Genomic DNA, 15,681 nt, shown 5'->3' with positions numbered 1-15,681 from the left:
CAACCAAAATGTGTGTTGGGGGGAGGGTTGAGTTTCCAAACAAAATGGTATGAAACATTTGAAGGGGAAGAGATCCTGTATATTAGGGAAATTTTCATGGATAGAGTGCCATCAGTACTGGGCCTTGAAGAGCAGGGAGGATTTTAAAGAGAGAAATGGTAACTATTAAGGAAAATTTAAAAGAGAACTAGAGAGAAAATGCTTCATGTAGAACTTAGCCTACTTACTGCTTTGACATAATTGTGAATCCCATATAACAGAATGAAAGAATCATGTTAAATGATTTTAAGCTTTTTTTAAGAAAACTAGTTGAACATTCATTACAAGGGATAACAAACTGAAGGAAGAACTATTTGCATCTAGTTTTTGTTGTTGTTGTTTTCAGTCATATCTGACTCTTCGTGACCCCATTTGAAATTTTCTTGGCAAAGATACTAGAGTAGTTTGCTGTTTCCTTCTCCAGTTCATTTTACAGATGAGGAAGCTGAGACAAACAGGGCAAAGTGACTTGCCCAGGATCACTCAGTTAATAAGTGTCTGAGGTCAGATTTGACCTCAGGAAGATGAGTTCTCCTGCAACATGCTCTATCCACTGAGCCACTTACAAGGTTAAGTGAATTATCTAGGATCACTTAGCTACTAAGTGTCTGAAGCTAGATTTGAACTCAGGTCTTCCTGACTCCAGTTCTGCTGCTCTATCTACTGTGCCACCTAGCTCCCCATACAACTGGTTGCCTCTGGGAATTTAATTCCATCTCTCATTCAGATCCCGTGAATATACAAGGATATACATGCAATTCAGAAACAGGTTGGCTTTGGCAAACATCTTTACTCTTTGAAAGATTTGTTACCATCTGAGACCCTAACTCTCAGGAAAATAAAATGCATATTTTTAGTTTGACCTTCACCAAGGATTAGATTTGGATATAGTCTCCAACTGACAATATTCTATCTTACTCAGTGGATTAGATGATATATCACATAGGTACCCTAGATACCTTCAAACAATGTCCTTGCAGTTACAATTTTCCCTGATAGGAACGTGATGCATATATGTGTATGTATGTGTTTGTATGTAGAAACACATGTAAAAACTATTTCTGGATGATCAATTATTTCTGTCTGTATGTCAGAGATTTGGAAATAGTTCAGAGTATCCAACTTTCGTCCTTCATTTTCTTATGGTCTCTTTTCCAGTATTGCCAGGATGCTTGTGACTCTTATGCGAGTAGTGATTTGATTCCAAGGAGGTCTCATTTATCTGAATATTGCTTTAAAATGAAAAAGGAAAAGGAAAAAACTGCCTACATATATATGACAAGCAAGAAACTAGGATGCTACAAGGTAGGAATGCAAATAGTGGTAGGGACAGGAAATAGAATCCAAGAAAGGATTTGGAAACAAAATTTTGTCTTCTGTGGCTATCTTTTAATGTAAAAACTGTAACAAATGAGTTCTACAGGTTGCCTAACACAAATAGTGCCCTTCTTATGGGTGGGGAGGTTCTTCTGTAAGAGTCTCATCTGTATCATTTTTAGGAGTCAGTCCTCATTGACACACTCTTCAGTCACATGGACCAATAAAGCAGGGCTGTGTCATTCACATAAGGAGCATGCCATTAAGCAGAGTCAGAGTGGATGGACCATGCCAGAGATCACCCATGTTACACTCCAAAGGGTGATAGATGGGAGAGGATCTGCTCTTCTAGAATTGATTCTAATAAAAAATTAGGTACTGGATTTTGAAAAGAAAAGCGAGGAACCTTGTGTTTTGGGCGTAGGAGAGTATGATCATTCATCTTAGAATGCATTACAGAAACAGAGAAAAGTCAGGATTAGTGTGAAATGTACACTGGATTTTTCGAAACATTTCAACATACCTAAAAGCATGAAGCAAATGATAACATTATTAAGCTGGGAGAAAAGTTCCAGTATCAACATTTTTCATCTCCATCTTCATCCTTCAAAGAAATCTAGCTGTCAGAGGAACAGTAAAGCAGCAAGTAGAGTCAATTTTTTTTTATACATCAAACTCTAAAAAAATAAATCACATAGCTCCTTAAAGATTATTGACAGCTAACTGAATAATTTTGCCAAATACCAATTTCTTCTCTTGATTTTTTTTTACTGATGCCACAAAGTAGAGTTTTCTATTTAGGAACAAGTTGATTAAATACAGGAAACGTCCACCAAGGTCATTTTCACTACGAAGATCTGTGATTCTGTGAAAAAGAATTCATAATCAAGGTTTCATCTGGTACTATTTTTCCCAACCATTGCTAAATGTACATACCTCACATATTCCCAATCTTTATCGATCAAGGTTTTTTCCAGAATTCTTTTATTCTCTGAACTGGGGGGTCTTCTGCAAAGGTGTGACCATTACTGCATTATTTGCTCAATCCCTCAAACATGGTGTGATAAGATATAATGGTATGTGTCACATTAAAAAGTATCTGACTCATTAAAGCAGAAAACTTACATGTTTAAAGTCAGAACAGAGAATTCTTTGAACTGGAAAGGACCATAGAAATCATCTATTCCCATTCTCTCATTTTAAAGATAAGGAAACTGACAGCTAGACAGTTAAGTGAACAAGCATTTAAGTGTCAAGCCCTATGCTAAATACTGTGAATCAAAAGGTAAGAAATAGTGCCTGCTCTCAAGCTCACAGTCTAAAGGGGCTGTCGTAGTGCATGCAGTCAACAAGCAAACAACTATGAACAAACAAGAAATATTCAGGATAAGTTGAGCGAGAATCTCAGAAAAAAAGAAGGCACTAAGATTAAGGTGGAATGGGAATGGTTTCTTGTAAGAAGGTGGGCCTTTACTGAGATTTGAAGGTAACCAGGCAAGCCAGGAGATAGAAATAAAGAGGGGATGACTTCCCAGGCAGGAGAGAGAGACAATTAAAATCAGGGAGTCCAGAGATTGAGAGTTTTGTTCAAAGAACAATGATCCAGTGTTGCTAGATCATAGAGTACGTGGAATAAGGTGAGAGAATGGAAAGTCAAGGATGGGTTAATAACTGGAAAGATGATACAAGAACCAGAGCCCCTTGAACATTCTAGAGTCATAAAATGTTTGGTTCTTATTTTTTAAATTTTTTTACTAATTTCATTTTTAATTTATGAAATAATACAAGCATTTCTAAACCATAGTATAATTTTTAAAACATGATTACACAAGAAACTGCAAACATATTACTTACAACTTGCTTCTTCTTAAATATTATAAATACCCAAATTAACTGTAAAAGACATATGAAGGAAGACACTATCTGCATCCAGAGAAAGAACGGATAAAGAGAAGTATGAATAGAATCATTATATATGCATATATATGTGTATGTGTATACAATATAGTGTATATACGTGTATGTATATACATGTGTATACACACATATGTATACACACATTTGTGTCTAATGGTAGCCATTTCTAGGTGGGGTCAGAGGAAGGGAGAAAAGGAAATCTACAGGATAACTTTAGTATATATTTCGAAGTTATTGTTATCTATAAATTAATGCTTATATTAGGGGACAAAAACTTTAAATTTTATTAGATTTCTGATTGTTAAGCACATTATAGTTGTTTTTTCTTAAGTGCTATCATATTCCTGATTCTAAGAACATATCATACATTTTTTCAACATGCTTAGTCAACTGACCTGGTCAACACTGGTGGCCAGCGGTAATATTTTTATCCAAATCCCAGAGTATTTCACTGGAGACAAAGCGTATCATTGATGTGATCATGACTGAGAAAGTAACCCTTGTTCTCTTCCAAAAGCAATAACATTTGCTATAGGGTTTATTATGGGATTGTTGTCTCTGACCTGAAAGGATAATAACAGTATATACCAAGTACTGCTGACATTTCCTGGAGGTTTCAATTCAAGTGTCTGTGCTCTGGTGCATTTATCAACTTTGTGCTAGGCCATGCTTGCACATTTGCACTATCAGCCATGCTCTCTATGGTAGGAAATTTCCACTTGTGTACCCAAGTCTTTCCTGGGATCATTTACCTCTTTTGCCTGACTAGAACTATTATACTGTTCAAGAAATCCAGTGGGACAGTAAAAAGACATGAATGTCCTCCTCCCTTTTCCCCTGACCAAATACAGATAATCAAGCTATACGCATTTATTAAGCACTTATTATTAACACTGTGCTAAGTGTAAGGATACAGAAGCAAAACTTCTCCTCAAGGAGCCCACAATCTAATGGGGCCAAAATTTGCTCTGGATAAGTTTTCCCAAAACAAGAGTTATAGGACTTAAACAATTCTAGTAAGCTTGTGTGGTCTCTATGGTGTTTTATTCTAAAGAACTCTGATTATTTTCAAATCTTTTTCTCATCCTGTAATGGTGTCTTAGCCATTTATTGTCCAACACTAAAGCTAATGAGATAGCCTTATTTGGTCTTCATAAAAGAAAAAAAAATGAGTTAGAATATTTCTGCTCTATTCTCAATAACTCTTCTGTTTTTAGCTTTTTCTAGATACTTCATCCATAGACATAAATAGAAAAGAAAGGGTAAAAGCCATGTGATGTATTAGAACATTTGTCTGCACAAAACGCCATTTTCTAAACAGAAAGATTGTTTATTTTTTTCCCTTCTGTGGGTTTTAGTTCTTTTCCTTTGAAGCAATAATTTGTGATATTAATTAATTTTAAAGGACAAATTAACTGCAGAGGATGTGTGAAGGAAGACACTATCTGCACCCAGAGAAAGAACTGATTAGTAGAAGTATGTATAGAATAATTTTACACACACACACATTTATATATATGATTTTACACACATATATGCATATGTATGTGCACACAACTATTTGTGTCTAATGGTAGCCATCTCTAGAGCGGGAAGGGTAAGAGGAAAGAAGAAATTTACATGATAATTTTGTTGTATATTTGAAAAGGAGAGCAAGATGTGTATGGTAGATTTGCAGCTTCATGTCCAATCATCTTTTCATTGACATGTGTTATGGAAATGCTTGTTTTATTTCATAGATTGAAAAGAAAAGTTGTGATATTTCTTATTTAAACCCAACAATCCATTACCTTAGGTCTGAGCATGTCACTCCCCTGCCTGAAGCTTTCAATGGCTCTCTATTGTTTATAGAATAAAATGTAAACTTCTTAAAATGGCATTCAGATCTTTTCAGATCTGATCCTAACCTGCATTTTCAGCTTTATCTTCCAATCCTGCCCTCCACAAACACCACATTTCCAACTTCCCTGTTTTCTAAACCCTACCTGCACCTTCCTACTTCCATCTCAGTCTGTCTCTCTGTTTCTCTGTCTCTGTCTCTGTCTCTGTCTCTGTCTCTCTGGCTCTGTCTCTGTCTCTCTGGCTCTCTGTCTCTCTCTCTGTCTCTCTCTGTCTCTCTGTCTCTCTCTCTCTCTCTCTCTCTCTCTCTCTCTCTGTCTCTCTCTCTCTCTCTCTCTCTCTCTCTCTCTCTCTCTCTCTCTCTCTCTCTCTCTCATTATCTTTCTCTTTCTCCCTCCCTCTGAATGTTCAAACTTGAAATGGCTTCAAAAATCATCTTGATCAGTAGTTCTGAAAGTGTGATCCAGGGACCCCTCAGTTCTTGAACTAGTTCTTTCTCAAGGAGTGTATGAGGTCAAAATTGTTTTCACAATAATGTTAATACATTTTTATTTCTAACAGTATGCCTCTAATAAGAAACATAACCCATAAAAACTAAAGCTCTTCAAGTTTTTGAAAGTGTAAGGAGGTCCAAAATTTTTGAGCACCTCTTATCTAGAAGAACCTAAAAATGAACACACAGCCCTTCTGCAGCTTAAGATTAGAGAAGAATCGGCGTAGGTCTAGACGGGATCTTCCAGGCCTTGTAACAGTTAATTATAGTGAAACAAAACAAATTCACACATTTGCTAGATCTGAGAATGGATATCTGTTCGTCACTTCTAGTTCATCACCTCTGCCTTGAGTTGGGAAGCATGCATCATTACATTCATCCAGGATTCTCAAATCTTTCAAAGTTGATTTCCTATGCATTAATGTAGTCATATAAATTTTCTCCTAGTTCTTCTCATTGCATTCTACACCAGTTCACATAAGTCAGTCTAGGTTTCTCTGAAGGTATCTCTTTCATCATTTCTTATGATGTGATATTATATTACATTTAGAAACTATAATATGTTCAATCATTCCCCAACGAATGGGTCACTATCCACTTTGTTTCAAATTCTTTCTTATAATAAAAAAGTGCTGCTATAAATACCTTTGCACACATGGGTTATTCCATCTGTCTTTGTCTTGTTTGGAATATAAGTATATTAGTGGTACCACTGAGTCAAAGGATATTTTACACTCCCACCAGAGACCTTTTGCTGCTGTTGAGTCATTTTTTCAGATTTGTCAGTCTCCTTGCAGTCCCTTTTTGGGGTTTTCTTGGCAAAGATAATGGAGTGATTTGCCATTTCCTTCTCCAGCTCCTTTTACAGATGAGGAAACTGAGGCAAACAAGGTAGCCTGTTTTGCCCAGGGTCACACAGCTAGTAAGTATCTGAGGCCAGATTTGAACTCAGGAAGACTCATCTTCCTGATTCTGGGTCTGGCACTCCATACACTGTGACACCTAGCTGCCATGTACCTTAACCCTAGGACTATTTTTATGCTAAAATGCAATACCCAGAATTGAACACAGTGCTCCAAATTTGTCCAGGCTGGTTTAAAGTATAGTGGAACTATAACTGTTTCCCACCTTCTGGACTTTATATGTTTTTTATGAAATCTTGATAGCATTAGATTGTAAAAGTTTTCATTTTATTTTGCCTGGAATTTGGCTTCTATGTTATTTCCCCTTCATTTCATCCTCCTCATTTCTTCACACTAGAACTCAAACTTTCTGCCACAACTCAGGTCCATGAGTCCTGAAAAGTGCCCAGAAAGGTGAGATTTCCTTGTTTCTTGCCCAGAACCAGATCAACACAATATTTCTTTATGTTTTGTCTTTCCCATTACAATGTAAACTCCTTAAGGGAAGTAACTACCCTGTTTATTTTTAAATCCTCAGATCTTGGCACAGGATCTGGCACATAGTAAGTGTTCAATAAATGATTTTTCATTCATTTTTCACTCATCTGCTTTATTTTAAAGATTTCAATTTATAAATCCAAGCCTAATAAAACATAATTTTAGAAAATATTTAAATGGAGCACTATCATACTTTTCAACAAAGATGTAAAATAATCTCTTCATAGACACATAGGAAATGCTCCTAGATAGAAGGATCCATGAAATTAGACATAGAGTCAAAAATTTTAGAGATAGTCAGTGATCCACAACTATGTCTTTGTTCTTTTAGGAATTAACAATGGGATGTTGAGAAGATGTTTCTCAGTTCTGGGCTGGGAAGAATAGGAAAACGTTAAAACCACGATGTTGTGTTACTTTTGTAAATTTTTCTTTCTCAAATTTAAGCACAGGTGGGAAATTTTCCTCAATTTTAAGGAAAATATGGTAGAGCATTAAAGGTTCTGCCTTGAATATATATCTCAGCAGCAAGCTGAGGCAATGGCCCACAGCAGCAGCTCGCACAGACCCTTCATTGTGAAGGCTTAAGGTACAGAGGTACAAATGATCCTGCTAGGATAAGAATCAGCATCTCGGTTTGTTAAGCCTTCAAACACACTGACACAGCCAGGATGGCTAAAAACGTTGGCTTGTGAATGTCAGACGGAAGTACACAGAAGGATGTGATGCGACTTAATGAGCATCTCCAGATAAACAACAGCAAAATTAAACTGCTGGGAAAGTAGGAGTAGAGAATAATTTCATTTTAAAGGGAGAGTGCCTTGCTTATCAAAGGCTAATCTATGAAAGAAAAGGGGGGGGGGGTTTGTCTTTTTTATTTTTTCCCCTGTTACAAAAACATGTTATTTTTCACAAAGGGAAAGGGAAGTTGAAGGTTTATTCACTGATTCATATGTCTATATAGAATATTTGTTGTTATTTGCATTTTTTGGTATGTCTAACTAATGCAGGTAGCAAAGTTGAAAAAGGAAATAATCATTCATAAGGAATTTAGACAATCTCAGTCAAGATCATGCTTTCAGTTGATTTCTTGGTATGAACATAATGAAAATAGGATATTAGGATTTAGTGCTGGCAGGGACTTGAGATATCTTCTGTTACAATTCCTCATACACATGAGGAAGTGAGATTGCAAATTATTGGCTTAAAGTTAGGATTTAAACCTACTTCTGACTCTAGTTCCTATATGCTTTCTTCTGTATTACAATGTCTTCCATCTCCAAACCCAAAGCCCTTTCCACTACATGATCCACTCTCTAAAAGAGGCGTTAGTGTTATATGAAGACTTGGAAATAAGACAATAGGCTGTTATCCACTGAGATCATCAAGAAAGGCTTTATGAAGCATTTGAGCTGAGTATTAAGGAATGCTTAGGAATTCAGGCAGATTCTAGGACAAGAGAGGGTGTAATTGCAATAAGGTTAGTCAATTTCCAGGATTTTTAAAACTAAGTTTTAAAAGATTATGTCAGTTATAGTTCAGTTTCTCATATCTCTTTATTACCAAATTCAAGCAGAACCTCATCCAAGTGCTATTAATCACGTCCTCAGTAGCAACTCATGTTTATGAATTTTTTTAAATCTATAAAGTGCTTTCATATACATTTATCTCATTTGATCCTCATCACAAACATGAATTATGTATGAGACAGGTGATATTATTCCTATTTTCTACCTGAGGAAATTGAGGCTCAGAGAGGTCTAGAGGCTTGTTCAAGGAGGAAATCAGGGAAGTGACAAGTCAATGCTTAGGCCCAGGTCTTTCTTCCTTCAGGTCCAGAACTCTTCCAGCACTAAAGTACCAAAAGTGAACAAGGAAGGACAGCACTTAAGTGGGAGTCAAGGGACTATATTCTAAGCCTGACCCTATCATTAATTAGCTATATGACTTGGGGTAAGTCTCTTCACCTTTTCAGGTCTCAGTTTCATCAGTTGTAAAATGAGGTGCTTGGTTTAGCTGATTCTTCTTAAAATTTTAATTCTTAAATTTTAAATTAAATTTAAATTCTTAAAATATTGTGTAATTCTGCAGAGCAGTTCTCTTTGAGGAGAAAAGACAAGCAACAATTCTACAGATCTATTTGAGAGCAAAAAGAAGGACCTTTTCAGTTTGTCTCAACCCTTATAATTCTTACCCTAAGAAGATTGAGTCAATCCTGACAGGTTACTTCTCTTGGCAAAGAGCAGGAGAAAACAGTCATGCAAAAAAAATTGTAATATTGTCCAAAGGTCACTAATAAATTTATTATATTTAAACTTTGGGTACCTGTCCAAATGTGAGAACACTGGAACTCTAAAGTCACGTCACTAGAATAGTCATGGTCATTTTTATTAGAAATTGTTTTCAAAGGCATGGACACAAGAAGTTGGGTATAGGATCAAGCATTAGAATCAATATTTTCCACAGGTTACATAAACTGTAGTTATTGGGATGTGCAGCTTGCTGTCATAGTGCTAACTTTTACCAGTCTTCTCATTTCTGAATGGAAGAGAGGTAAATTTAGCGATTTAAATGAATTACATTCCTGAATAGTAAGTTAAGACTTAAGAAAGAAAAAAAAAACCTAATGGACAGAAAAGTTCAGGCGCACACACACAAACACACATGTGTTGTGTGGGTATATGTATACATATGTGTATGTCTATTCAGAGCAGCACTCTTTGTGACAATAAAGAATGGAGGGAAGGTATTCTCACAAATTGGGGAATGACTTTAAGAAAAGGTAGTAAGAAATACAGAGAAACATGGGAGGAGTTGTATGAACCGATGCATTACCAAGTATGAAGAACCAAAAGACTATTATAGACAATAGCTACTATATACAAGCCATCAGCCAAAAGAAAAGGAGACTCTATAAAGGAAGAAGGGGATAAAAGATAGGCTTCTTCTTTGTACTCTTCACTTCAGCTTGCAGGAAAGGATAGAGATATCTAGACAGGGGGATAATAACAATTAATAACAATAATAGCTAGCATTGATATAGTACTTACTACATGCCAGCCATTGTGCTAAGTGCTTTATGAATATTATCTCATTTGATCCTCACATGAACTGTGGGTGGAGGTGCTATTATTATCCTAATTTAATTCTTGAGGAAACTGAGGCAAACAGAGGTTTGTGTGTCCAAGGTCACACAACCGGTAGGTGCCTGAAGGCAGATTTGAACTTAGGTTTTTTTGACTCCCAGCCTAGATTTCTATCCACTGCACCACCTCACTGCCTCAGTAAAAGGCAGCACTCTAGTCTACTTGGGATTATGTCACTAGAGCCTTACTGACCATCACACATGGAACATGTGCAGGAATCCTCAGACTCAAGCTTAGGAGTTCAGTTAATCATAATCACAGAATTTAAGAGGTGAAAAGGACTTCAACAATCATCTAGTACAATTCATGCGTGACAGAAATCCCCAATATAACACACCAACACGTTGACAACTTCTGCTTGAAGACCTCCAAGAAGGAGGAAGTCATCATCTGTCAAGGTAACACATTCCCCTTTTGGACAGCTTTAATTTTTTAAATTAAATTTCATTTTTTTCAATGAAGAGAAAATTTGCCTTTTCTTCTTTCTCCTTATCCCCATTGAGAAAAAAAAAAGAAACCTGTTGCAAACACATAAAGATAAAGAAAATAATTTTCTAAATTGACCATGTCCAAAAAAAGTCTTTATTTGTACTCTAAGTTCATGACCTCTCTCTCAGAAAGGGAGTAGAAGTAGGATATTTCATCAAAACTCTTCTAAAGTTATAATAGAACATTGCATTTGTGTAAATAAGTCTTCAAAGTTGCCTGTCTTTACAATATTGTTGTTATATGATGTGTTCTGATTCTTCTCCTTTCACTGTGCATCACTTCATCCTAGTTTTCTCAAGTTTCTCTGAAAGTATCTCCTTCATCATTTCTTACAACATAATAATATTCCATCACATTCATCTGCTAAAACTTGTTCAACTATTCCCCAATTGATAGGAACCACCTCAGCTTCCAGTTCTTACTACTATTCTCATTGTTAGAACAATTTTCCTGACATTGGTCCTAAGTTTGCTTTCTTGCAAATTCCACACTCCCACAACTCACCAACAGGTTTGAGGCCTGTTGGTTACCCTCAGCTTGGTTCCAAGACAGCGTATTGGAGAATGGCTGCTGTACGTGCAACAGCTTATTGGAGCCACAGGTGAGACTTAAGTGCTAGGTGGACACCAAAAGTGGATGAGCAGCCCAGAAATGATCTCTGCAACCCCTCACACAAGAGGTGCTCATTCTCCCTGAACACTCCACACATCCACCTCTGCTAATTACTGCATCACTTTGTCTTAATCTCTCTGTGTCTCTGTTTCTTCATCTATAAAATGAAGGCATTGGACTACATGACCACTAACATCCATTCTAGATAAAAATACATGATCCTTTTGGGCTCTGGGATGTGGCACTAACTCTGTTCTCCTGACTATTAATCTATGGTTATCAACCATCCACCATTAGCCTTTTTCTTTATAAGAATTGTGTCTGCATGGTTACAACATATCAAGCAAGAACCAAAGGTCAGCACACACAATGGGTTGAGTCCTAGGGGTCAAAAAGGATGAATTAGGTAGGCATGTTCCAACGTTGAATGAGGCAAGTTCTCCATGGTATCATGTATAACTCAAGAAGATGACACTATCAACTGGGGACTTAAATCAAACCTAATGCTATAGCAAGGACAGCTTGGTCCAATCTTCTTATGTATTTCCTTCTCTGTGTAGCCCTGGACATACAATTATGCACTACAGCTAGAAGATAAGTCTGGGATCTTGCATGCTTAATAAATGCTTATTGATTGACTGAATGATAAGTATATCCTGACCTTCATGAAATCTGGAATGAGCAATGATCATAGAGGTATTAAAATTACCAGAAAGTCCTTACACTGAGAGCTTTCTTATCCTAAGGGGTTTGACCCTTAAATCATTTGTTGACCAGAAGCCAACTGGGCTTGCTAGAAATTTTATTAAGAATTTCAGCTATTATAGCACTGATTATAAGACACCATACTCACAAATACATCACCATAAGTGTAAATGATGCTTTCTGAGAACTGTGTTACTTTTCATAAATGAAAACAAGTAACAGTCTCATTGTCTAAGAAGCCAGGGCATGCTTAATGAGAAATAGAACAGATGCCAGCTCCTCTTCCTAATCCCTCTGTCTGAATTTGATGGAAATCTATCAGAGAGAAAAATAAGTATGTTTGCTACAGATATTTGCATGAGTTTTCTGAGTCTAGTGATTTAGGGAATAGTGAAGGGAATTATAAAATATTAAGTCAAAGATCTGGAAGGGACCCTTGAGATTATTTAGTCTAATCATATCAATTTATACATCAATGAGGAAACTGAGAATTGTCAAGCTTTAGTAAATTTGTTCAAGACCACACAGATAAATTGTCAGAGCAAATAATAATAATTCACAGTTACATAGCACTTTGAAATTTCTGAAGCACTCTGTAAGACAAGTATTATTCCCTTCTGACAGATAATGAAATTGAACTCTGAAAGGTTATATGATTTGTCCAAGGATCACATAACTAGTGAATTATCTGAAACAGCAAAAACCCCAATCTCCTAAATGCAACTCCAAATTTCTAGTCACATTTTGCTACCCTCAAAATGAAAGCCCCAGTCTTCAAACTCCCAGTAGAGTGCTTTCCTACCACACTGTTAAACTAATTCCTGAATGGAAAAGAGGAAATATAGGGTGCTTCCCAAAAGTGTTAGTGCTGTTATAAGTTTTTAATAGCTTATATTTATATAAAGGTCTTGAATCTTAATTCCAGAGGCTCTTGATAAAGTATACCTCTCTCCCCTCCATGGAGAAGGTTATAGTACAGGTGTCAATGACAAAGCTGCCATCAGACATGGTCATTGTGTCAATTTTGCTTAGTTATACTTATTTATGAGAAGAAGTGAATATTGGAACACAATAAAATGTAAAGAAAAATAAAAAAGAAAGAATGAAGGAAAGGAAGAAGGAAGGAGGGAGGGAAGAAATGGAAGATGAAAGGAAGGAAGGAAGCAAAGAAGGAAGGAAGGAAGGAAGGAAGGAAGGAAGGAAGGAAGGAAGGAAGGAAGGAAGGAAGGAAGGAAGGAAGGAAGGAAGGAAAAATGCCTCTGGTTAAAAAAAAGTATTTTAAGTGAGGCTCATGTAAGATTTGCATCATTCAGCTGCAATCTGCTAAAAGTTACCAAAGTCTCTCTGCATTCATTTATTCACAAAGAAAATATAATTTCCCAGGCTCCTGAGTAGCTAACATTCAAGTGTAGATTTCTGTGCAACTGTAGTTGGTTGTGTCCATTTCCTAGTATATTTATATATAAAATTCTTGTCTTTGTTTTTCCTCATTAGATTTTAATTACCTTGAGGGCAGGGACCATACATTTGTATGTCCTTTGTAATACCTGCAGCATCTTCATGGCGTCTAAACAGAGTCCCTGCCTTCAAGACAATCACCTGAGGAACTGGAGCACTTGTATCTATCACCTTAGGGATAGAGGCCTTCATCTCCCTCTTTTGCATCAACTCCTCCCATCTTCCATGTCTTCATATTCATAATAGAAGTATCCTTTTAGGCCCTTCTTATGGGTGGCAAAATTACTTTACTTCAACTGGTGGGGGAAATGGAAAACTCTACAGTGTGACAATTACAAGTACCTAGAAAAAGTAGTAAAGTGAGTTTAGTGAAGCATAAGCAACAGGTTTTACTTCTTATCTCATTTCTTAAGCAAGTTTAGATGCCTTTTTCTAGCCTCCTGAGTCCAATTCAATTGTGGTTCATTCACTCATTCATTCATTCATTCATTCATTCATTCATTTATTCAGCAATAATTTAAGGAAGAAAAGAAAAAAAAATAATTTATTAAGCGCTAAATATGTGACAGGCCCCATGCTAAGCATATTACAAATACCTTATTGGATTCCTACAACAATCGTGGGAAGCAGATGTTATCATTATGCCCATTTTATAAATGAGGAAACTGAGGTAAACAGAGGTTGTAAATTGCCTTTGCTCACACAGCTACTAAGTTAAATTTCTTAGACTAGATCTGAACTCAGTTCTCCTTGACTCCAGGCTCAGCACTCTATCTCTTATGCCACCCCAGTTCAAAATCAATGAACCAATGTATATGCATACATAAACACAGATAATGGTCAAAGGACATGAACAAACATTTCTCAAAAGAAAAAATGCCAACTATTTACAACCAAATGAAAATAAACCCCAAATCACTAATAATAAAATAAATGCAAATCAGAAGACATCAATAAAGTAGCAAGTGTCTGAGATGGGATTGAAACTTGGTCTTCCTGATTCCCAATTCTACTGCACTACTCACTGTGCCATGTTACCCCTCTGATTTGGCATTTCTGAATACATTTTTTTGCTTCTGGGAGATCAAGATTTGATCACTGTTTGGGTTTTGATGGCTCAGTGTAAATGTAAATAGTAACTGTTTCTGTTCTGGCCAGAAACTCTGAGGGTCTTCCCTTCCCAGATTGATTCTTTTATAAAGGCAAACTAGACCCTTTTGCCTCAATTCCTACCTAGTCTTTAGTTGCTGAATGGGTGTTGCCTCAGACAAACTGAGACCTGGGAAAGACCTTAGTTTATAAAAGCCAAGGTTTCCCACTGCATCGAAGACCCTCACCAGTCATCCTGACCTATGTATTGCCACTAGACTTCCATAACTCTAGGGTAGAGAGTGAGGCTGATGACTTTGCCCCACTTAAATCCAATTCATTTGTTAAGTCATTAGTCCTCTTTGAGAATGTAGAACACACAACATCAACCTCTTATCTATCACACATGGATGTGTTTATACTTCTGTTTTTACTATATTTTCTCAGCAAATGTACCTTTTGTAAAAACTAAATGATGTCATTTAATTAAATGATACTCAGATTCAAATTAATTGTATCAATTTTGAGGAGATAGTAAGTTGCACTAGATAGATGCTTTTGAAGAGATTGATAAATTGATATTTGGGAAAAGATAAATAAGAGTGGGAGCTTGAGTTGATAGCATTAGGAGGATACGTCAACCCTTGGGGTACAGCAAAAACCCTAAAAGGGAAAAATAACTAACCAGTCTTATTCCGAGTAGGCATTGGAGTAAGGACCCCTAGAACCAAAAGATAATGTTATATTTACTACTTACGTAACCTTGGATGCGTGAAAGCCTTCATGGACTTCTGTTTTATTATTCATATTCTATTTTGTTTTGTTTTTTATTCCTATCTGAGGCAGAGAAATTTAGTACATGGAAACTGACCTGTGGGAAGATCATGTACCCCTAACTTCCAAGCTTCATCCCTGACTTTGATTTTTAGGAAATGGAGTAGTGACTTGAAGAAGAAGCCATTACGGACAGATTTGATACAGAGTCATGAAGTGTGGAAAACAGAGGTCAAACCAGAATGAGAGGCTGATTGATTACCGATTCAGGGCAGAGGGTAATCCAAGTGTAAACTATTACTTGGATGATGTCTGTATTGGTTATTGAAAGTAGTGTGAAGAGAAACAGTGAAGAAATTCTCTTTCCTCCCCTCAAGGTGAAAGTCAGATTATTGTGGGTTAT

General features: G+C 36.5%; 1 protein-coding gene across 1 annotated transcript in view; it reads right to left on the bottom strand.

Annotated features, from left to right (window-relative positions):
* Positions 1 to 7,675: 7,675 nt before the first annotated feature.
* LOC140515402 (cilia- and flagella-associated protein 52-like) overlaps positions 7,676 to 15,681 on the bottom strand; it is a 46,634-nt gene continuing 38,628 nt past the window's right edge. The window contains exon 7 of the mRNA XM_072626074.1: positions 7,676 to 13,757. The gene's annotated coding sequence lies outside the window, so the exon portion shown is untranslated. The remainder of the gene's footprint in view (positions 13,758 to 15,681) is intronic.

The sequence above is a fragment of the Notamacropus eugenii genome, chromosome X (genome assembly GCF_028372415.1).
Source record: "Notamacropus eugenii isolate mMacEug1 chromosome X, mMacEug1.pri_v2, whole genome shotgun sequence".
Taxonomy (NCBI): Eukaryota; Metazoa; Chordata; class Mammalia; order Diprotodontia; family Macropodidae; genus Notamacropus; species Notamacropus eugenii.
The sequence above is the reverse complement of the archived record's forward strand: the minus strand, read 5'-3'. Positions and strand labels throughout refer to the sequence as shown.